Here is a 23,810-nt window from a genome sequence, read left to right as displayed (position 1 = left end):
AGATTAAGGTTAATCAAATTCCAGCATAATTCCTCCACCAGAATTATCAGAACAGGGGTTAGATTTAACAGAGATACCACGAAGTCACTATGCATACAAATATACTATGATCAATATGGTCAGATTATCTTCTTATCTCGAATTTTTACAAAGCCTTGTGTTTTGATTGGCTTTACCTCAGAGATAAGAGACCCTTACAATCAACTTATTTTGTGCTCTCAGTAACTAAGCCTTCTTTGGTTGGTTTTAGAGAAATCCCTGTACTGAGCCTTTTCTCTGCCACAGAAGAGCCATTCAGTGAAAATTCTGTCTCAGCTCAGTTGGACTCAGACTGCAATGTACCAACAAAATATCATAATGCATAAACAGCTACAGCCACCCTTCACCTGAACCACCCGTGACTCAGCAGCAGAGTTAAGATGCAGTGCCTCAATATGCTAGACAACAAGAAGATCTAACCTTAACCTTATTAATATGACACGGGTAATTCAATTTCCTGTAGAGACACCACATAATTTCCCATATTTCTTAGAAGAAAGAAAGTGAAGTCACTCAGGCATGTCCGACTCTTTGCTACCCCGTGGACTGTAGCCCACCAGGCTCCTCTGTCCATGGGAATTTCCAGGTAAGAATACTGGAGTGGGTTGCCATTTCCTTCTTCAGGGGATCTTCCCAACCCAGGGATCGAACCCAGTTCTCCCACATTGCAGGCAGATGCTTTACCCTCTGAGCCACCAGGGAAGCCCTCCAAAATGGCAGAAGGTAGTGGAACACTATCCATGGACTGTAGCCCACCAGGCTCCTCTGTCCATGGGATTTTCCAGGCAAGAATACCGGAGTGGGTTGCCATTTCCTTCTCCATAAGCCTACAGCACCCAGTATTCCCAGGCAGTCTCCCATCCAAGTACTAACCAGGCCCGACCCTGCTTAGCTTCCGAGATCAGAGGAAATGGGGCGTGTTCAGGGTGGTCTGCTGCTGTTGCTAAGTCACTTCAGTCGTGTCCGACTCTGTGCGACCCCACAGATGGCAGCCCACCAGGCTCCTCCGTCCCTGGGATTCTCCAGGCAAAAATACTGCAGTGGGTTGCGATTTCCTTCTCCAATGCATGCATGCATGCTAAGCCACTTCAGTCATGTCCAACTCTGTGCGACCCCCTGGACAGCAGCCCACCAGGCTCCTCTGACCACGGTATTCTCCAGGCAAGAATACTGCAGTGGGTTGCCATTTTGGCCGTAGGCTTATCTCCATTTGCATCACGAACTGAATATCCCTCATCCCCTGGCTGATTCTCTCAACCATGACTTGGGTGATCTCCCCCAAATTATTAGTATCTCTACAAGGTGACTCTTGCAACGTGACTCTGATTCTAAGTACCAGAGGCCATAGGAAAAGCTGAAAACTAGGACATAATTGCAAGATGTGATGCTTAAAATTGGGTAAAGTAAGAAAACCTTTGTCATGGAGTTGAAAGCCTATTGAAAATAAGGTAAGGATTGAAAGTGTACAATAATTTTGATTTTTACACAACACAATAATATCTTAAAATATTTAAATGTAAAACATTCACATTCCAAATGTTTCATGTAAGCTGAATAAAAGTAAAGACGACTTTCCTCTCAATTTAATAAAAATTTCTGATACCAGATTACTACTTACTTATTTAATTGCTCATGGCATTAGTTTTCACCATAAATTCAAAATCCAACTAACATTTTATTAATGAGAGTATGTGTATGGGCACATAGTACTTATAAAACAATTTACTAATACTCTGCAGATAAGCTTTTCTGTTAACATTCCCCCGGTGCTCTATTAGTATTAGCATTGCAATTTTCTTTATCAATACTCACGTCTCATAGCTTCAAATTTAATTTTACAAGTTTTCAAAAACAAAATACAATGTTAATATTTCCCCTGAAGGAACTTAGAACCAAATTTCCTCTTTAAAAGCACAATAAAGAAATTCCTACGGAAATGAAAATATGTTGTATTTGTAAACAACTGCTACCACTTTTTATGTAAGACTTCTGAATTTTGCTTTTTTATATGAATATATTTTCATTTTTCCCCATAATTCTCTGTAAGGAGCACAACAGATTATAATGAACATAACCAGATCTGTAAAATCATTGAATTGGTCAAATACCATTCTTTGGGAAATCTTTGTCTAATGAAGACCTTAGTATCTATTTAATCTTGAGTTGTTCCCAGTATTGGATTAGATGACATGCTTACTGGATTTATTTTATGAATATTAATTTCCTGTGGCTATTGTAACAAGGAACCACAAACTTGGTAGTTTACAACAACAGAAATGTACTCTCACACAGTTTTGGAGGTCAGCATTCTGAAACTAAGGTGTTGGTCTGACTGCACTCCCTCCAAAAGTTCTATGAAATGATCCATTCTTTGCCTCCTCCAGCTACTGGCAGCTGTATGCATTCCTTGACTGTAAGCCGGATCACTCTTGTCTTTGCCTCTGTGGTCACACTGCTTTCTCTTCTCTGTGTCTTCTCTTCTGTCTGGCTCAAATCTACCTGTCTTTCTCTTACAAGGACACTTATCATTGGATTTAGGCCTATCAGGGTAGTCCAGGATTATCTCAAGTGGAGATTCTTAACTTAATCACATCGGAAAAGACCACTTTTCTAAATAAGTTAGCATTCACAGATTTCAGAGATTTGGTGTAGACATCTTTTGGGGGGCTATTATTTAGCCTTCGATGGCAGATATTTAAAGCTTTTTTGCTTGAAATATTCTAATTCTTCTGCCTTATAATTCTACTGTTCTTTTAGTTTGTTTAAAGAACTAGAACTAATTCAAGAAAAAGTTTTGGATATATACTCTACTTAAATATTTAAAGAAATTTGTTCGATTAAGTTTGGAAAACATATTTTACTCCAAGAGTTAAAAGAAATCACTCACAAAATTAATGAAAAAGATGAAATACTTGTACTAAAACATGACAATTTTCTGTCTTTGTATAATTGACTGTTATACTGAGGGCAGAGGCTGGCAAAAAAAAAAATTAACATGTTTGAGTTATTTAAAAAAAATACTGTCTTGACTGTTGAATTAAGGAATATAAGGAATGAACTAGATCTTTATGTGTTCTGCAGTCTCCCTACTGTTAGTCTTAATGCTCTTCAGTTATGGTTATCTTACCCCAGAAATGTATATTGCAAGCTGAACAGTCTATTTTCTTGGGCTCCAAAATCACTGTCGATGGTGACTGCAGCCATGACACTTGCTCCTTGGAAGAAAAGCTATAACAAACCTAGACAGCATATTAAAAAGCAGAGACATTACTTTACTGACAAAGGTCCATATAGTCAAAGCTATGGTTTTTCCAGTGGTCATGTATGGATGTGAGAGTTGGAATATAAAGAAAGCTGAATGCTGAAGAATTGATGCTTTTGAACTGTGGTGTTGGAGAAGACTCTTGAGAGTCCTTTGGACTGCAAGGCGATCCAACCAGTTCATCCTGAAGGAAATCAGTCCTGAATGTTCATTGGAAGGACTGATGCTGAAGCTGAAATTCCAATACTTTGGCCACCTGATGCGAAGAGCTGACTCACTGGAAAAGACCCTGATACTGGGAAAGACTGAAGGCGGGAGGAAAAGGGGATGACAGAGGATGAGATGGTTGGATGGCATCACTGACTCGATGGACATGAGTTTGAGCAAGCTCCGGGAGTTTGTGATGGACAGGGAGGCTTGGAGAGCTGTAGTCCAGGGGTCGCAAGGAGTCAGACATTACTGAGCAACTGAACTGAACTGAAACAGTTTATAAAAGTTTTTATTGATTTAAAACATTTAAAACTATTTAACTTTCTCATGAAACATGGCGTGGCTAATATTCATTGAATGTTAACTGAGTGCTAGAACTCTCTGGAGGTGAACATGAATGTCTAAAAAGGCAATGTGGATATTATGTGTTCACAAAAGCTCTCAAACATTATCTCCATAATTAAATGCTCTTCAAGGAACTCCCCAATTGCTCTGTAAAATATATGGAGCAAATCTCAAGGGCTGCTAGATGCTGGTGATAAGCGGATTCAGTTCTAGCAGATCTGTGTGATTCTGCACCAACTCACTGTCTGCTCACTAAAAGTCAGTCGGGTGTGTTTCCAAACCTGTATGTGCCAAATGCATTTACTATTGTTACTGCTGTAATTTAGGAACTCTTATGTAGGATGGTTAAAATCAGTACTGAAATCCAGATAGCTGTTATTTCTATGAAAACTACGCTGAAATTTTTGAAAGATTCAAGACACATATATTGCTAAAAAGAATCCCTGTCAAATTAGGTTTAGGTTAGACAATTGTACTAGGCTAGGAAAAATTATATAATTCTAGAAGGATTCTGTACTCACATTATATCTTTCAGGTTCTCACTCCTTTTTATTTGAAGCACAATTGATTTATAATGTTTTAGGTATACAGCAAAGTGATTCAGTCACAGATAGTTACTAGGTAGATAGAGAGAGATGACCTTTTTTAGATTGTTTTCCATTATAGGCTCTTACAAGATATTGAATAGAATCCCCTGTACTATACAGTAGGTCCTTGTTTATCTATTTTATATATAATAGTAAATACAGTAGTGTGTATCCTTAACCTCAAATTTTCAATTTATCCCTTCGCTTTCTTTCCCCTTTAGTAACCACAGCTTTGTTGTCTGTATTTGTGAGTCTATTTCTGTTTTGTAAAAAAAGTTCATTTATATAATTTTTTAAGAGTACATATATAAATGATATCATATGATATTTGTCTTTCTCTGGCTTACTCTATTTAGTATGATGATCTCTAGGTCTATCCATGTTGCTGCAAATGGCATTTTTCCTTTTTCTCAGCGGCTGAGTAATATCCCACTGAATACGTGAACCACATCTTCTTTACCCATTCATCTGTTGATGGACATTTAGGTTGCTCCATGTCTTGGCTATTGTAAATAGTGCTGCTATGAGCATAGAAATACATGTATCCTTCTGAATTAAAGTTTTCTTCTTTTCTGGATATATGTCCAGGAGTGCGGTTGCTGGATCATATGGTAATTAAAAAAATTTTTTTAAGGAATCTCAATACTCTTTTGCATAGTAGTTGCACCAATTTACATTGCCACCAACAGTATGAGAGTTTCCTTTTCCCCACACCCACTCCAGCACTTATTATTTGTAGACTTTGTGATGATGGCCGTTCTGACCAATGTGAAGGGTACCTCACTGTGTTTTGATGTGCATCTCTCTAATTAGTGTTGTTGAGCATCTTTTCATGTGCCTATTGGCTATCCATGTGTCTTTTTTTGAGAAATGACTATTTAGGTCTTCTGCACATTTTGGGGGTTATTTGTTTTTCTGATATTAAGCTGTATAAGCTATTTGTATTTTGGAAATTAAGCCCTTGTTGGTCACATAATTTACAAATATTTTCTCTCATTCTGTAGGTTGTCTTCTCATTTTGTTTATGGTTTCCTTTGCTGTGCAAAAGCTTTTAACTTTAATTCAGCCCCATTTGTTTATTTTTGCTTTTAGTTACAGTACTCTAGGAGATGGAGCCAAAAAAGTATTGTTGTGATTTATGTCAAAGAGTATTCTGCCTATGTTTTTCTCTAGGAAGTTTTATTATAGTATCCAGTCTTACATCTAGGTAGGTGTTTAATCCATTTTGAGTTTCTTTTTGCAAAAGGGGTTTTCATTCTATTTTTAAAAACACTAAAATAGGAAATTAGATATAAAATTTGAGCCTGGTTTTTATAAGATAACATTGTACCTTAATCAGTGGATTCATAATAAAAAATGGTCTAAGGATATATAGTTGAAACTAAATAAAATAAAATAAAACTAAAAGGTACATCATTTTTATCATTACCTACTGCAATTGAATTAGTTAACAAATTATCAGTTTTGATTACATTATATAAGAAGGTTCATACTAGATTTGGACTTGAATTACATGATAATTTTAGTTGATTTAAAATTTTTTCATTCAAATCCTCTGGAAAGAGTAACTAGTAGACAAATATTTACACAAAATAAAAAATAAATACAGTTTATATGTACAATATAAACCTATGTTTCCTACTAGCTGTGGTAGCAAAATACCAGATAAGTATCAATCATGTTGTACACTTTTAGGGAAGTAGAATTTAGTTGCAGGTAAGACCACAACAATAACATAAAAAAGAACAACAGTCAATACATAGAGGGCAAAAGTCTGAGTTACATTTTTTCAAGCATAATAAAAGGAAGGAAAAAATAGAAGACTTTGTGGGCTACTGGAATCAGACAAAGTTTCAAAAAGGAGATCAGATCTGAATTGGACAGTGAAGAAGGAAGACTGGGGAAGTTAGGGAAGACAGCTGGAGGGAATTGGAAAAGCAAAGGTCAAGAGGTAAAAGAGGATATTAGAGACTTCCCTGGTGGTCCAGTGGCTAAGACTCCACACTTTCAATGCAGGGAGTACAGGTTCAATCCCTGCTCAGGGAACTAAGACCCCAGGTGCTGCCTGGCACGGCCCCCCATAAAAGTGAGGATAGTATATGAAAGAGCAGTAAGGGACTAGCTTGAATGAGTGCATTTGGTTCAAGCTGTCATTAAAGTTTTGAAAACCATGAAAGCAGATCATGAAAGCTCATGAAGCTCATTTCCTTCCTCTAGGAAGATTTCACTGGGAGGTGAGAGTTGAAAGAATAAAAAATTGCAGAGAGAAAGCAACTTGTAGGTGTGCACAGGAAATTTCCCCCAAAACACAAAGCTCTATAAAAATGAGTGGAAACATTGGAAACACTTATCTTGGTTAGAAAAACAAGTCAAAGGGGAAAAAAAAGGAAAGAAACAAAACTGAGTTATAAGGATTGCACTGTACAGAATCTGAATATATATTTATAATACATCATCTAAGAGAGGAGACTGAAAAGTCAGAATCACAGCAGGACAATTGAGAAAGGATTCCTCTATAGGCTTAGAGCAACGACATTTAGCATGCTTTTCTGTATCCCTTGGGGATGACCTGTGTTCTTCTTTAATTATCTTTAACACACACACCCACACACATAATGCTAATATTTTTCCATTAACCTTAAAAGGTCACTATTTCCTTTAAGGACTACCCCAACCACACCATGAATCTTAGGTCTTCACTGGCTAAAATGCCCAAGAAAAGTTTGAAATCCAGTGCTGTGCTTTGTGCCTAGTAGTTCTATAAATGACCACATGAATAGAGCCTCGGGAGCTAAGAGAAAAATGGAAAGTAGAGAAAGAAAAGAAAGCAATTCACTTAATCTTGGCATCTTGCCCTGTGGAGTCAACATCACTGATGAACTGTCTGGTGGCCTATCTTTTCTATGATTTTCTAGAATAAGCTTATGAATCTGCCTCCCTGTTCCTGCCTCACCAAGAGATGAAACACCAATTAACAGGATTTGTCAATAATGGGCTTTAGATCTAATCCTCCCACAACCATAATGCTTGGAAGCAGAGAATTTCTGGATTTCAAACTCTGTGGCTTCAAGTACCGGATGGACATCTCAAGAGCCTAGAAAGACTCAGCAGAACTGGGAAATTTGGCTGGATTTTCATTTTAAGAAGTATTTGTTCTATTTTTTTTTTCCCAAGACAGTTTAGAAATATCAGAACATGTAATTTGTGTTACTTGATTTGCATAAACATAATGATTTTCAGTGAAGATAATTTGCAGTCAGTTGATTTTTGGAGTACTCCATCCTTTCACTGAGATTCTGAAGAGAAAATTATTTCAAATGAGTGTGATCATAAACTATTATTACCTAGAACTAAAAATGCATATGTGTCATGGGGTCATTACAATGAGTTACAAGAAATGCCCACTCATATTACATATAATGGGAAAAAATGTCTTTAAAATTAACAGAGTTCAGATGTTGACTAGAGCAACCATCAAACAACTCTTAAAAATAAAATATAATGATTTAGTGTGTAGACAGCTGTACTGGCGCTGAGTAATCTCCATTTACAATAATTACCCGGTTCTGTGATCAAATTTCCTTCTCTCAGTACTATTCCCCCTGGATATTGATATGCTCATCTGTGTTCATGCAGATTAATGGATATTAAATTGTAATGATCAGATTAGAGATTTGTCTGATAATTTAAGAATGGAAATGTACTTTGAATGCTATTTAGTTACTCTTAGAGTTTGAATAATGTGAAATATTCATTTACAATTCAGATTATTTACAGCTACATCAAACACTGGGGCAGAATATGTGATAGATGCTTAGAATTATGATTTGAATCTGAGAAAATAATTTTCAAATAAATTTCTGTGTAGTGTCCATTCAACCAAATAGAATTAACATTAAATAACCCTCATTGGAGAAGGCAGTGGCATCCCACTCCAGTACTCTTGCCTGGAAAATCCCATGGATGGAGGAGCCTGGTAGGCTGTAGTCCATGGGGTTGCTAAGAGTTGGACACGACTGAGTGACTTCAGTTTCACTTTCACTTTCATGCATTGGAGAAGGAAATGGCAACCCACTCCAGTGTTCTTGCCTGGAGAATCCCAGGGACGGGAGAACCTGGTGGGCTGTCGTCTCTGGGGTCGCACAGAGTCAGACACGACTGAAGTGACTTAGCAGCAGCAGCAGCAGCAACATTCATGGGGAATTCTTAATTAGGTATTTCACAAATATTTACTGAATAAAGGCAACTTCTGACTATTTCATCTTGGTATAAGTTAAATAAAATTTTGTGACCTAGTCCACAACTGTAATCACCATCCATAATTTTGTGCTTATATGAAAATATGCCTTTAATTCTAAACAACTGACTCATCAATGAATTTTGGGGACATAACATACTTAGCCTGAAGAAAAGAATACACAGATATTATTTAATAGCTGCTTAATTATTTAGATGCATGTTATTGGAATACATGTATTAGTTATGACTTAAAAAATTTCCAAAGGTAGTTGATAGGTATAAGAAGGAAATTTTTGATCAAATTAAGAAAATTTCCCAACAGGCAGAGCTGACCAGTTAGACCCACTGCTTTGGATAGGAGTGGCTCTCCCATTGAAGTAGATTCTTAAGAACAGGTCAGATAGCCTCTTAGCAATGACAGTATATAGAGAAACTCTGTCTGGAAAGAGCATTTAGACTTAGTTGCTAAGGCTTTGCCATTTTCAGTTGCCAGAATAAGCCTTTGGGATTGTCTGTGGGTTTTATTCAACTCAACTACCAGTTATTTTCATTAACATAGCGTTGACACTTATTTGTGTGGTAACACATCACCACATTTGAGAAGAGGGATATCTGGTGGATGAAATAAGCAAAAGAAGAGGGGTTTTAATTTCATATTTATATTTTAACTATTTTTGACATTTCCACTGATTTTTTCCGGGAAAAAAATTATCAATCTATCTATATAAATATATAGCTGACAAGTTCAGTTCAGTTCAGTCGCTCAGTCATGTCTTCGTGGACTGTAGCACGCCAGGCCTCCCTGTCCATCACCAACCCCTGGAGTTTATTCAAACTCATGTCCATTGAGTCGATGATGCCACTCAACCATCACACTCTCTGTCGTTCCCTTCTCCTCCCGCCTTCAATCTTTCCCAGCATCAGGGTCTTTTCAAATGAGTCAGTTCTTTGCATCAGGTGGCCAAAGTATTGGAGTTTCAGCTTCAACATCAGTCCTTCCAATGAATATTCAGGACTGATTTCCTTTGTAGCAATAACTATTTATAATCAGGTGATTTGGGTAAGATAATTGTTTCATCTAGTCCTTTAATATTTATCAAATTAATGCCTTTTTAGTAATTTTTCTTTCATCAATTCAGATTAGGCTCTTTGAAGATGAGTTTGCTTGTAAAACATAAGCATGTAATCTTCTTGGCTACCAATTAAGATTTGTTTTTTTTTTAAGCCCAGTCATTCAGCAGAAGAAATGGCATACACACAAACAGAAAATACCCAATTGTCTAAACTATAAATACAACTGTTTTATTTGTCTTTACCGAGATATTCATGTGATTTATTGGCTCTCATAAATTTGAAATTAATTTAAATATTCAAATAGAGTAATACATTTCCTTATGGGTATAAGGTAATTTTGTATCCACTAAAGAAAGAACAAGATAGCAGCAATTTAGAGGCAGCTTGCCTGAATTAATAAAATGAATCCAATTCTATTGACTAAAATGACTACCCAATTCCTTAGCGATGTTTTTCATCATTAATATCTACACATATATAAGGAAGTGCTAGGAGCATCACTCTTGAGAGCGGTGTGCTATGTGCTAAGTTGTCTGGATCTTTGTGACCCCATGGACTATAGCCTACCAGACTCCTCTCTCCATGGGATTCTCCAGGCAAGAATACTGGAGTGGGTTGCCATGCCCTCCTCCAGGGGATCTTCCTGACCTAGGGATCGAACCCCTGTCTCTTATGTCTCCTGCATTGGCAGGCAGGTTCTTTACTGCTAGCACACCTGGGAAGCCCCTGACATTCTATTCTCTGTATCCACAAGAGAGAATACTGAAGGCACTTCAATACACAGTGAGTGAATCTCTTCACATCCATCTTAGCTGGGAGTGATTTCACCCTTCCTTGAGCACTCAGAGCTCTATGACTATATACTTTTTTGGGGAATAAGAATTGATGTACCTCTCCTTCCCAACCATTCATTCACTCACTCACTCATTCATTCACTTTCAATGTCAGGCTCTGTGCAAAACACAAATGTATTTTGCAAGGTATCTTCCTTCTATAGATCTTCAGGTATAAGAAGGAAGATACTGTCCCTCTGTTGCTTTGGACAAAATACAACCTCAAATGTATTTTGTAGAATACATGCTGCTGCTGCTAAGTCGCTTCAGTCGTGTTCGACTCTGTGCGACCCCATAGACAGTAGCCCACCAGGCTCCCCCGTCCCTGGGATTCTCCAACCCACTGGAGTGGGTTGCCATTTCCTTCTCCAATGCATGAAAGTGAAAAGTGAAAGTGAAGTCGCTCAGTCGTGTCCAACTCCTAGTGACCCCATAGACTGTAGCCTACCAGGCTCCTCCATCCATGGGATTTTCTAGGCAAGAGTACTGGAGTGGGTTGCCATTGCCTTCTCCGGTAGAATACATGGATAAGTTAGTAAATTACTAACTTTTCTGAGTATTTCTTCCTAACATGTTTTAACCTCATTCCCTCCCCTTTTACTTCAGTCTCATATACTGATTTCATAAAAGTTATAAAAATCATTTAACATTTGTTGGGCATTCATTATGGTCAGTCACTGTCCTAAATATATATGTCATTTGATTTCATACTCAAAATAACCTTATAAAGCAGAATTTCTAAAAACATTAAATACTTATTCTTTAAAATGAGGAAATGGAGGTTAGGTAATTTGTCCAAGGTAGGTGAGTTGGTAGGTGACCAAGCCAGTGCTTGAACTCAGGTAGTTTCCAGTCCCAGAGATGGCTCTTTTAATGACTGCATCTATCGTAACTCTATTAATGGCCCTTTGGAAAAACACGCAGACACAAAACTACAAATTAATTAAGTAATTTTAAATACCAGTGAGAATGAAAATGGATAGTATAGTTATTTTACAAAAATATTTAAGTATGCTAAGAGACAATCCAGGAGATGGAAACAAGAACATTCAAAGTCCTATAAGAAAAGCCAGAAAAATGTAGCAGGTAGAGGTTAAGAATGCAGCCTTGGGAAGGAGTCTGGGTTCACATCCCAGATCCATTACTGACTAGATGTGGAACGTTATAGGCAACTACTTAACTGCTAATCTGCCCTTGTTTCTCTAATCTGAAAAGAGGAAGGATAAGAGAACCCACTCTGGAAGTATTTGTGAGGATTAAAGAAGTTAATATGTATCAAATACTCAGAAGACGACCAGCACGAAATGGCACTGATACTGTTATTGCTGTATTTCATCATGTTGAAAACACCCTCCATCATACAATGACATATTTTTTGTGTAACCTGATAGAAAAAGTGTTTATTATAAAATGCAAGATGCTATCACGTTGGAAACACATCATAATGTTAGAGATGTTGAAATGTTTTTTAAAAAAGTATGTCTTAAAATTGATGAAACACCATTTTATTATTATAGACAGAATAGAGAAGAAAAAAGAAGCCATTTGAGAGAATTAAATGTTTGAGTACATTAACAGTTTCTTTTTTTTTTCAATACTAATTTTTACTTTCTCTTCATTATTTTTTCAAATATTTTGTGCCTGATCATCAGCTTTTAGTCTCATTGATGTGGGAATACTACTTTTGCTTAGATTTAAAAGCTAGTTGCTGGTGCAGCGGTTAAGACTTCGTGCTCACACTGCAGAGGGCACAGGCTCAATCCCTGGTCTGGGGAGTAAGATCCTCCATGCTTTGTGGCGTGCCCCACTACTTCCCCACCTCCTGCCGAAATTACCTGCTGTGCTCAGTCCTCTGAAGAAAGACAGAAGGCTCTAGAAGGACCAGAGACAATGTCCGAGTGTACGAATATGAAGGGGTAAAGAGTCGAAGAGTGTGCGGATACTTAGGTTTTTCAAATCGGTATCCAAAACTACCTGGCAAATATGAGAATCAGAAAAATGTAAGGGGTTGAAAAATTCAATCAGGTATCAAAATGAGTTGTCAGATTTAAGAAAAACCCATTAATCAGATTATTCATTCAACAGATATTAAGTTAACCAGTGTGAACTCAAGATGTTTTATGTGCTACATGCAGGATATAAAAAGAACAAACAAACAAATAAGGCATTGTCAATTACAGGAAGAAAAATACCTAAGAGAAATTTTAAATTAAAAGTATGTTTAAAAATAACATAGTTAACTGTGACCATAACACAGTTTTCCTGTTGCTAGCATAATGCTTTCCTGATTAATAGTACATTATTTCCTTTTATACTGTGATTCCTATCAGAAATACTTAGCACTCATCCAGCAGAAATTGGAGACCTACTCAGGAGAGGCTCACTCCATATTGAAGTTAAGCTAAGGTCCTTCATGGAACTCAAGTCAGCCCCAGAGGAGGCGTCAGTTAGGTTGTGAGAATTGAGAAGAGGCAGAGTCAGCGTGGCGGAGTGGAATAGATATTAGACTAGGGGTCCAAGTATTATAAGTAAATTCTAGGAGCAGCTTTATAACAAGCTAGTTGTGTGTCACTGCAAATTACCTTATCCTTCTGGGCTTCTGTCCCCTTGTTCATACAAAGCACAGACTGAATTTAGGACTTTAAATTCCCTTCCATCTTGCACTCTTCAATTTTCTGATATTGTTTTACAGGATGAGAGAGGCAGGGAAGTGGCTGCTGTCAGATGCTAAGCTTGGAGTACATGCTTTACGATTTATCTGATTTATTGGTAGGATCTTAGGGCTCCTAAAAGCAGGTCTGTCCTCATGGGATATTACCTTGGCAAACACATCCTCTATGGACCTGATAACAATTCCTGACCACTGTTCTGGAGCCCGCTGCCTCCACGCCTTATCTCATCTATTCCTTGCTACAGCCCTCTGCGGTGTGTGTTATGACTTTCATTTTATAAAGGAGATGCAGAAACACAAAAAGATTATTAATAATGATAGTAACAATTATTTGTGTTTACTATCTGCAATGACTGCACTAAAGATTATTCGTATATTAACTCACCCAATCCTCACACCCACCTTATGAGGAAGAAAACTGAAGTCGCCCAGACTTGTCTGACTCTTTGTGACCCCATGGACTGTAGCCTGCTAGGCTCCTCCGTCCATGGGGTTTTCCAGGCAAGGATACTGGAGTGGGTTGCCATTTCCTTCTCCAGGGGAATCTTCCCAACTCAGGGATCGAACCCAGGTCTCCTGCATTGCAGGCAGACTCTTTACCGTCTGAGCCACCAGAGAAGCCTCTGAAGAAGAAGGGTCTTCTCTAATTTCCAGATTCACAGCTGAAACATCCAGTGATTAAATAACCTACTCATTTGAGACAGGCTGGGTCGTGGGACCTGGCACCCTTTACTGAATTGCTGGAGCCTGCACAAACATCTCTTGGAGCAACAAAATACAAAGAAATTATAAGGGACTGAAAACAACTGCTTGCATGTACAGTGGGGGCAAAGTATGAACAATAAGATACAAAAGGGCCAAAATCCACCTGCTTCTTCTCAGGTGCCAGGAGCAAAAGTCTGGTACCATGCGTGATTGTTGCACACAGTACCAGGAAGGTGGTGGGCAGACCACTTAGGCCACCCCTCTGTCTGACTGCCTATCACCCACCCTCACCCCCTTTAAGGGTCTTGTTTGCCTCCTGTCAAAGAGTGAGCGAGAGCACCTGTTACTTGATTCTCCTCCCTCGTGCTATAGCACGAGTCCCAGTAAAGCCTTGCCTGAATTTCTCATCTGGCCTGTTAACAATTACTGCTGCATAAAGAGTCCAAGAACCTGGGTTGGTAACAGTGTCACATGGTTGGTACTAAAGAAACAGGATTCAGACTTCAGCAGTCCAAGTGCAGGATCTAGTACTCACCCACTGCACGTTCTTCTTACAAACAGGCAGACAACTAGTAAGAAAAGTAGGGAAGCCTGTGGCTCAGATGGTAGGGAATCTGCCTGCGGTGCGGGAGACCTGGGTTTGATCCCCGGGTTGGAAAGATCCCTGGAGAAGGAAATGACAACCCGCTCCAGTATTCTTGCCTGGAGAGTCTCATGGACAGAGGAGTCTGGCAGGCTACAGTCTATAGGGTCGCAAAGAGTTGGACACAACTGAACGACTAACACACATGATAAGAAAAGTAGGAATTCAGAATTGACTCCAAAACATAGACTTTTAACATCTATTAAGCAATATTGCCTTGTCTCCTTGCCAGACCACATTCTTCTCCTAGTTTATCTGTGTCTCTGGCCTTCCCATATAAATTCTCCGGTAGCTCAGACAGTAAAGAATTAACCTGCAATTTAGGAGACCTAGGTTCACTCCCTGGATCAGGAAGATCTTCCAGAGAAGGGGATGGCTACCCACTCCAGTAGTTTTGCCTGGAGAGCCCCATGGACAGAGGAGCCTGGAGGGTTACAGTCCATAGGGTCACAAAGAGCTGGACATCACTGGGCAACTAAGCAGACACTCTGGGCTTCTCACCTACCTTTACTCAGTTTTGGTGTCTGACCTGACTTATGACATAGCACCAAACCCAATTATGCTTTTGCTTCTTGTATAGGACTCTGTCGTCCATTGTGCTCACCCCAGAACAAGATGGCATTCTATCCTATCCCTGGCTTCTGTTTCTAACATAGCATGAGAGTTCTTGGCTATCAGGCTTGCTATAGGACCAAAGTCAAGTCAGCCAGCAATGCCCTTACCAAATATGAACCATATGGATCACATAGGCTTATGAACAAAGTTTACTATAGACCAACAAGGGGGAATGATAACAAGCATAACATTCCAAGTTTACAAGTGTTTCTATCCTTCATTTTTGTATATCAGAAAGTAAAATATAGCGCTCACTCTCTCTCTCTCCATCTCTGTATTTTCAGAGTGATTCAACAATAAACCTCTAAAATTCCAATAGCTAAAATGTCATTACTATCACTATTGGAGTTAGAGTTCTATCAAATCTTAAAACTTGGAAACATCTGAATCGTTTCTGTTTTTACATTCTATTAATAAAATTGCATACTGGTGATTAGTGATAATTATTTTGTAGCCATACATTGGGAAGGAATTACTTATCCTCCCCTGCCCTTGCCTTGATTACATACAATTCCCCAGCTTGACTGGTACGGATTTCTTAGGAATCTCATTCAACCTCTGTGTGATACTGAGTGATATTACAAGCTTGCAAAGAGAAGTGGAATTACTAACAAGGAAAATGCAGAGCAAAACCAGCTGCTCCTACCAATGTAATCTAGCAATCTACGTTTTACAAAATCAGAGTAGCACAAGGACATACACTGCATTTCAGTTTCATGGGTCTACTCTGTGCCAAGCGCCCTTTACATCTTTGACTGAAGTAGTAGGTGCATCTTCACGAGATCCTCAGAGTCTTCAATGTCCATAGAAGCAAGCATATGCTCACTGCTGCATATGCAGACAAAGCACTCTCAGCTCATTTATTCAAGCTCCTTAGCTCACATTTCTTTGGTAAGGACTACCAACCGATGATTTGTTTGCTGTTTCCTTTTATGAATCATACAAAATCTGACATTGTATCTGGGCACTTGAGTGTAGCGCTTGCCTCTGGATCCAGAGTGCCTGGTCTGAATTTCAGCCCTGCCACTTGATGACTATATGACTGGGCAAACTACTTAACTCTTGGTGCGTCCATCCTCTTATATATAAAATGCAGATGGCGAGATGCACCTCCAACTATAAGAGTCTGTTGTGAAAATTAAACAAAGTAATATTTGTAAAATACTGAAAAGAGCAGTACATAGATATACAGTACATAAATATTAGCTGTTATTTTTAAACCACGACGTATACTAATACAGATGGGGTGCAAACTCAGACTAGTTCTGGGGCCAGAAACTTAAAATAAAGGACTTAGGATGGGGGCCCAGGGAAAAACTGAAAGGTACATACTCTACCTAAAATCTTCCAAATTCTAACTGTGTTTTAAAGCACTGTAAAATCCAAACAAAGCACATCTGCTGTTAAACTTGGCCTTGTATAGAGAAATGTGGGCTAAGAAATTCTTCCATGAGGGCTACAAAAAATATTCTAGCCCTCTGCAGAATTAAAGAATTTCAGTTTAAACTTAAAAAAAAAAATTGTTGTGATGATTGTTTTTACATTCAGGAAGATGAAACTATAAAACCATCAAATGTAGGATTGCAGCTTAGACACCAACCCAAGAGCAATAATCATTATGTAATATCAGTAAAAGGTTTACTAGTGTAACTCGAGCTGGCAGGGCCAACCTTAACTAGGGCAGCTGGGGGAGCTGTTGAGGAAAAGCACTTTTGAAATGAAGGAACTTCTATAACATCCACAGTCGACAGTGACTGGTAACCTTGGGGCCATGAGAAACACTGTAGGAATGCAAACTGATCTGGGGAGTGACTAACAGCCCACAGCTCTGTCTGCTCTGCAGACAGACACCACCAAGAAGGCTGCAAGGCTGGAGAGGAGGAACATGGGTTTAGCAACCAGAAGTCATGCATCCCAGCTCCAGTTAACGGTCAGTCTTGAGTAAGCCTCATTGCCTCTCAGAGCTTCTGTTATCTATAAAAAGATGATCAGTTTTGTCCTGACTACTTCATTGAGATACTTTAAATATCAAGTAAAATCAGGGTGTGAAAATGGTTTGGCGACTGTTAAGTACTGTATGAATATAGTTTTTTTTTTTTTTTTTAAGGATTTCAGGCCAAATTCCATTTAAACAACAAGAAAGCACTGCCTGTGGAAACCTTCATATAACAATGTGTTCTAAGACACCGCCATGTCGTATTTGCACTGGAAATACTTGATACAACTGAAGCTATGACAGGCAGTTGGAGATAATCCGCTGAAGTTGCTTGTTATAGAATGAAATCTGTGTACTTTAGCAAAAAGAGGAAAATTTTCCTCCATAACCCACAGTATTTTTCACTCCCAATATTTTTTCTCTTCAGGCAACTATTTTAAAACAATTTAGGAAAGGACAAACTTTTAAAAAATTATTTTCAAGACTCAGTTCTTTGAATTCATTCATATTCATGTGCTCATTGAAACTCAAGTATCATGAGTCACTTAAAGGCCCAGGCTCTGGGAATATATTGATTAAAAGATATAACCTTTGCATGTAATTAGTGTCATTTATGGTGAGGAGACAGACGTTGTTGGCTTTGCCAACAGTGGCAGGCCAATTGCAAACGCTACAGTGAAGGTACGTGAAAGAAAGAACAGGAGCACAGAGAAAGGACAAACTGGGGTACGAGGAGTGAGAAGGCATTTTCCAGGCTGGTAGATGCAGCCATATATACAAAAGGGCAAGTAAGAAGGAGCGTGGTGGCTTCTCCCCATGAGTAGTTCAGTTTAAGCAGAGCACAGGAATGTGAGACTTAGAGGGGATGGAACTGGATACATTTTCAGAGCCGAAATGGTGGAAGACTGCATGTGGTATACAAGCAGTATTTAATGGTGAACTCCTGAAGACTTTCGAGTAATATGAACAGATTGCCCATGAGAATAATCTCTTGAGCAATAACAGAGATCACATCTGAAGTCAGGAATGCCAGTTTGAAGGTTATAGCTCTAAATGAGCAGGAAATTATAAGTCCTTAACCGTTAAAACTGCAGTTAGGGTGGCAAAGCGTATATGGATTAGAATTACTTAGAGCTGGTGTTCAATGTGAGATGGAGTCGGCAAGCAAGGTGGGGAGGAGAGAGAAAGAATCTACTGTCATTCTGTAGTTATGTTTTGGGCAACTGAGTGGATTTTTTTCTTTTTACCAAAACAGGGAATAATAATCAGGCAAATGGGAGAAATACAAGGGATATGAATTTAGAAATACATGGGATTGACTACCTTTGAGGTACTTGTGTAACATCTGAAGGGAGATTTCGATGAAGGAGTCGAATGACCAAATAATTGTAAGTGGTAGTTCATTCTGGGGCTGTAGAGAAGAATCTGTTGTGGAGATATACATTTGGAAAGCCATTAGCAAATAGGTATTTGATATCTTGGCTTTCCCTAGGTAGCACAGTGGTAAAGAATCTGCCCTGCTAACACAGGAGTTGCAGGTTTGATCTCTGGGTCAGGAAGATCCCCTGGAGAAGGAAATGGCAATCCACTCCAGTATGCTTGCACTGGAAACCCCATGGACAGAGGAGCCTGGTGGGCTGCAGTCCATGGGGTCACAAAAGAGTCAGACATAACTCAGTGACTAAACAAACTGTACATTTCCAGTGGCTCTATGTACAGATATATTGTCGAGCAACTCTCACCATCATCCATCTCCCAGATTTTTCACCTTCTTACTGAAACTCTATCCTGAGTGACTGAACACACACATACACACCCACACATCTTGAGTGAAAATGATATCGAATAGAGATATGTGTGTGTATTAAGTTGCCTCAGTCGTATCTGACTCTTTGCAATCCTATGGACGATAGCCCACCAGGATTCTCTGTCCACTGGATTCTCCCAGCAAGAATACTGGAGTGTGTTGCCATGCCCTCCTCCAGGGGATCTTCCCAGCCCAGGGATCGAGCCCATGTCTCCTGCATTGCAGGCAGATTCTTTTCAGTCTGAGTCACCAGAAGTTTGGGGACACATAAAAGTCTAGTTAAGTTGATAAGACTTAAATTAGGGAGACAGGAAAAAAATCTACGCAAAACCTAGAAAGCAAGACCACTGTTTTTTGACAATAGGCTGCTAGATAAAAGCCTGTGGGGCACAGAAGAGGAGCCAGAAGGAGCCGGAGGTTGGTGGCATTTACTACGTCACGGCAGCTGCGGAGCGTGCTGCTCAGATCTGCCTTTAAGAGAAAACCTGCTGCTGACCGTCTCCAGCTCTGTGCTTTCACCAGAGGTTCATGCGGAGGTTATTTTCTGGCCTTACCACTCCAGTCAACCACCGGGCTCAGCAGGAGCAAAAAAGCCAGGCCCTTCCTGCCCAACACGGGACTCTCTAGACAATCTTTTCTATGGGTGCTCATTCCATCAGCCTGGCTGAGCCCTGCTCAGAGCTGCACTTCACTCTGAGGCTCTTCTTAGCCAACCCTGCCTTATTACTCTCTCTCATTTCACAGGGGTGGTCCTACAAACTGCTCTGTTCTTTTACTCTAGTTTCCTAGTTAATTCTCACTCCAATTTTCCGCAAATACTATTTCTAAAATTCTTTTATTGTTCTCAAAAGTTCTCTTCTCATCAGTGATATTAAATCAGACAGAACTCGCCTAGAATCCCACTATCCTACCAGACTGGTGCCCTATCGTCCATTGTGGGCTCTCCTTGGTCTTTTATAGTGGTTCTAATTAAAATCACGTTCTTTCTTCTGCTGATGCTGTTAAGTTGCTTCAGTTGTGTCCGACTCTGTGCGACCCCATAGACAGCAGCCCACCAGGTTCCACCGTCCCTGGGATTCTCCAGGAAAGAACATTGGAGTGGGTTGCCATTTCCTTCTCCAGTGCATGAAAGTGAAAAGCGAAAGCGAAGTCATTCAGTCAGGCCCAACCTTCGAGACCCCATGGACTGCAGCCTACCAGGCTCCTCCATCCATGGGATTTTCCAGGCAACAGTACTGGAGTGGGGTGCCATCGCCTTCTCCGGTTCTTTCTTCTGCAGAGGAACAAACCCTCTGCCAAGAGAGCTGGCTTCTCAGAAATGCTGCACTAGCCCCTTTCTCTTGATTCAGTCTTAATCTCTTCATCGCTCATGATTGCTTTCCTTTCTGTATTAGAACCTTGTTGGGAAAAATGTTTCCTCTACCCCTCTAGGTTCTTCTGGCTAGTTTAGTGATTAAATTGCCATAAGGCAGATTAGGAGGAGAAAAATTACACTTTAATTTCATATGTAGAAATATGAACACAGAGAAATGGCCAAAGCAGGCAGCTTTTATACCTTTAAGACAAAGAAATAATTCATTTGTCAAGAACTGACAAGATAAAGAAACTTAGGCTTGGGTACTCGTTAATGAAGAATCTAAGTGAAGTTCATTCACACAGCCTTCTGGACCTTGAACTCTCTATCTGTCTGGTGATAAGAAAATATTTCTATCTCCTGGTGAGGAAGAGTACCTTTCACAGGAGAGATTTCTTTTCTACTTTCAGGGGGTCAGTGTATTCATCGTGGCACATAAAAATGTTTTATAAATATTCATCAAATAAATGAGACTCAGATGTGGTAGGATTTAGGGCAAGACTATAGCAAACTAAGAAAGCTCCATACAAGAAGCTCCTCTTGGCCTAGTAGGAAATGAAAGGTGAGATATCCACATGAGGAGAAAATGCCAGCTAGAAAGAAAGACTAAAAGAAATCTCAGAGCAGAATCTCTAAGGGTATTTGTTAACATTACTGTTAACCAATTCCTTGCCATGGGTTTCTGTACAATTATTTTCACATGTGGTCTTTCCCATTCCTAGAATTGATAAGTATTTAATTTTGAAATTCCCAAATGTTTTCATATGGTGTCTTTAAAGTTGAACTTGAGAAACTGCCCAGCAAATGGAAAATAGGATAAGCTTTTATAGAGGTCATCAGTCAGATTATGAAATCTATAAAACCATAAGGCTGTAAAACCATAAGGCTGGGCTGCTCTGCTCCAAATATCCTTGTGGAGATTGAATTCCAATGGCATCCATGCAGATCTCCCAAGGCCTTGTGGAATGACTGGGATTGATCTCAGTCTGGGCTGTGTTCTGGGTTACACTGTACCCCTTTAGGTCACACAGAGACCCTTGTTTAGTCTGGGGTTGGGTAAGCAAATTATGGTCCTCTGCCTACAGGAGTTATGATCCTGTTGAAGGGCCATCAATCTCTTTCATTGTACAAGAACTCCAAACACATCACTGTGCCCATAAACAGATGACTTTAATTGGCTACTGCCTTCCAAATCTAGTTCCTAAGGAATAAAAATTGGATTTCAAAACCAGGATGTAAACTTAAATTCAGAATAGGGTGATCCTCAGACTGTCATGCTCTTTTAAGGAAGAATTTTAAACAGAATGACATCTGGCCAGAGGGTGGGGGCACAAGGCAAATAAATCAGGATTGCTCATGATCAGAACTTTCTTTCCCACACCAATCCAGTCAGCATGACAAAGTTCACGTTTAGTGATGGAGAAAGTAGGGCGATTGTCCACAGTCCCCATGGGAAAGATGAAGCAGTGTGCAAAAATTTATAAGTGCTTGAAAAATCTCCAGGGCTTACTTAAAAAGCAGTCTTTTTCAGAATTTCGCAGCCCTGGAAAAGTTACGTTTTGGTGACATACATAAGCCTCAGTTTCTTCATCTGTAAAATGAAGAGAGTGATGCCTTTTGTACAGATGTACAGGTATTACAACTAGTGCTGTTCGGTGTGCAATAACTAGTAGAATAATCCTTTGTATTAAAGAAGGGAACGAAGACGGTTAGGGAATTCAAAGGGTAAAAACTAAAGAAATTATATAGTTAACTTCAGAATAATGAAGTATACCAGCCAGTCTATCTGTTGCTTTATTTATCAAAGAATTTTATTATTTCTTAATAAAATTAATTTTAATTAATCAATTAAAAGAGCAATTAATTGATCTTTTCTTTCTAAAAAAATAAATTAATTGATCTTTTATAATAGTATCTCATTTGGGATCTAAAAAATGTTCAACTTTATTGCAGCAATTGATGAGTAAGTAAACATAAAAGGAAGATAGAAATATGATGGCATGAGGACTGGTCTAGTGTGAAGACTGCTACAGGATATGTCTTTTTGTCAACCAATTGACCTATGGCCTACTTGGGGTCTGGGCTTCCCAGGTGGCACTAGGGGTAAAGAATCTGCCTGCCAATGTAGGAGATGGAAGAGACATGGGTTCAATCCTTGGGTCGGGAAGATCCCCTGGGGCATGAAATGGCAACCCACTCCAGTATTCTTGCCTAGAAAACTCCATGGAAAGGGGAACTGGCAGGCTACAGTCCATGGGGTCGCAAAGAGTTGGACACAACTGAGCACATGTGCTCATCTAAGACTACTTGGGGCCTAAAACTATTTTTTTGTTTTGCTACACAATTGTAGCTCACAATAGCTTATACTGTATCTTACTAGCATTGCTCAGAATGAAAATAAAAGATAAACAATGTGCACTGACCAGAAGATGACTATAACTAAATAAAGCCCCACGACTCAACATGACTGTGTATGTGTAAAAAACCAGGCTCGCAGCCTCCTAAAATTAATTAACTCCCTAATAAAAGTTGTCTGCTATCAGAATTACCAATTTACTTTTTTTCAACAATAAATCCATGCCAGTTTTCAATTAAGATTCAAAAAGTCAAGTCCTGATGAGCAAGGAAGTCATAAATGATTTATGAATGTCCTACTTTCATGTAATGTTACATCTATTATTCTACTTTAATCCCCGAGCATGCTTTTTAATTCGTAAAAATTTAATGCCAAGGCAATTGCATAAAGATTATACCCACTCTGAAGGTAGTTATTCCAGGAAGCATATTAAAAAACCAAGAATGCAATCTTTACAAATTTAGCAAGCTGATTCCTAAAATGCCCAATTAAACATTAACAGTTTCTTTTTATTTGACATCCTTTTCAGTCCAATGAATCTAATGAACCAATTGCTATCATTTATTTTTGGTTTATAATAGGGTGAAGTACCTCCGGGTGCTTTTCTTATTTTTTTTTTTTTTCCCATTTAGAATGGAAGGATTCAGGCACATTCACATATTGAAAAACATTCAACACTAAAAACTGTTGAGTCCCAGTTCTGTTCACTGGGAGTTTGTAGCACCTGAAGCTGGCAGAATTCTTGGTTCTTCACTTTGGCCACATGCTATTCGACAATCCCTCCTTCATTAAATTCTGCTGTCATGCTAGGATCCCAGACTAAGGCAACGTTCTGGGCAAGTGTTTTAATGATAGTCTCTCTGAGTTAAAGACAGATGAAGCAAAGTTGTAAGGGTACAACAGGTAACTTCAGAGCCCTCCCAAAATAGCCAAGCCTCAGTAAAATGTTAACTGGGAGCTGGAAAATCAGGCACTGAGGTTCTCCTCCATCTCTCAGTGGCTGCATTATTTCTGCCTAATCATCTTGCATGTAGCCTGACTGGGAGTCTGTCCCTAATCCCAGTATGATCCATTTGCTCCAGCATCTGCTGCCAACTGTAGAGAGACTGTTTCTCTTGATTTGAGTTCTCAAAA

General features: G+C 39.2%; 1 pseudogene; it reads right to left on the bottom strand.

The window, feature by feature from the left end:
* Nucleotides 1-863: 863 nt before the first annotated feature.
* Nucleotides 864-984, bottom strand: LOC138072382 (5S ribosomal RNA; annotated as a pseudogene).
* Between the last annotated feature and the right edge of the window lie 22,826 nt (nucleotides 985-23,810).

This window comes from Capricornis sumatraensis, unplaced genomic scaffold (assembly GCF_032405125.1).
Source record: "Capricornis sumatraensis isolate serow.1 unplaced genomic scaffold, serow.2 scaffold13, whole genome shotgun sequence".
Classification (NCBI taxonomy): Eukaryota; Metazoa; Chordata; class Mammalia; order Artiodactyla; family Bovidae; genus Capricornis; species Capricornis sumatraensis.
Note: the sequence above shows the minus strand (reverse complement) of the source record. Positions and strands in the feature narration are given on the sequence as shown.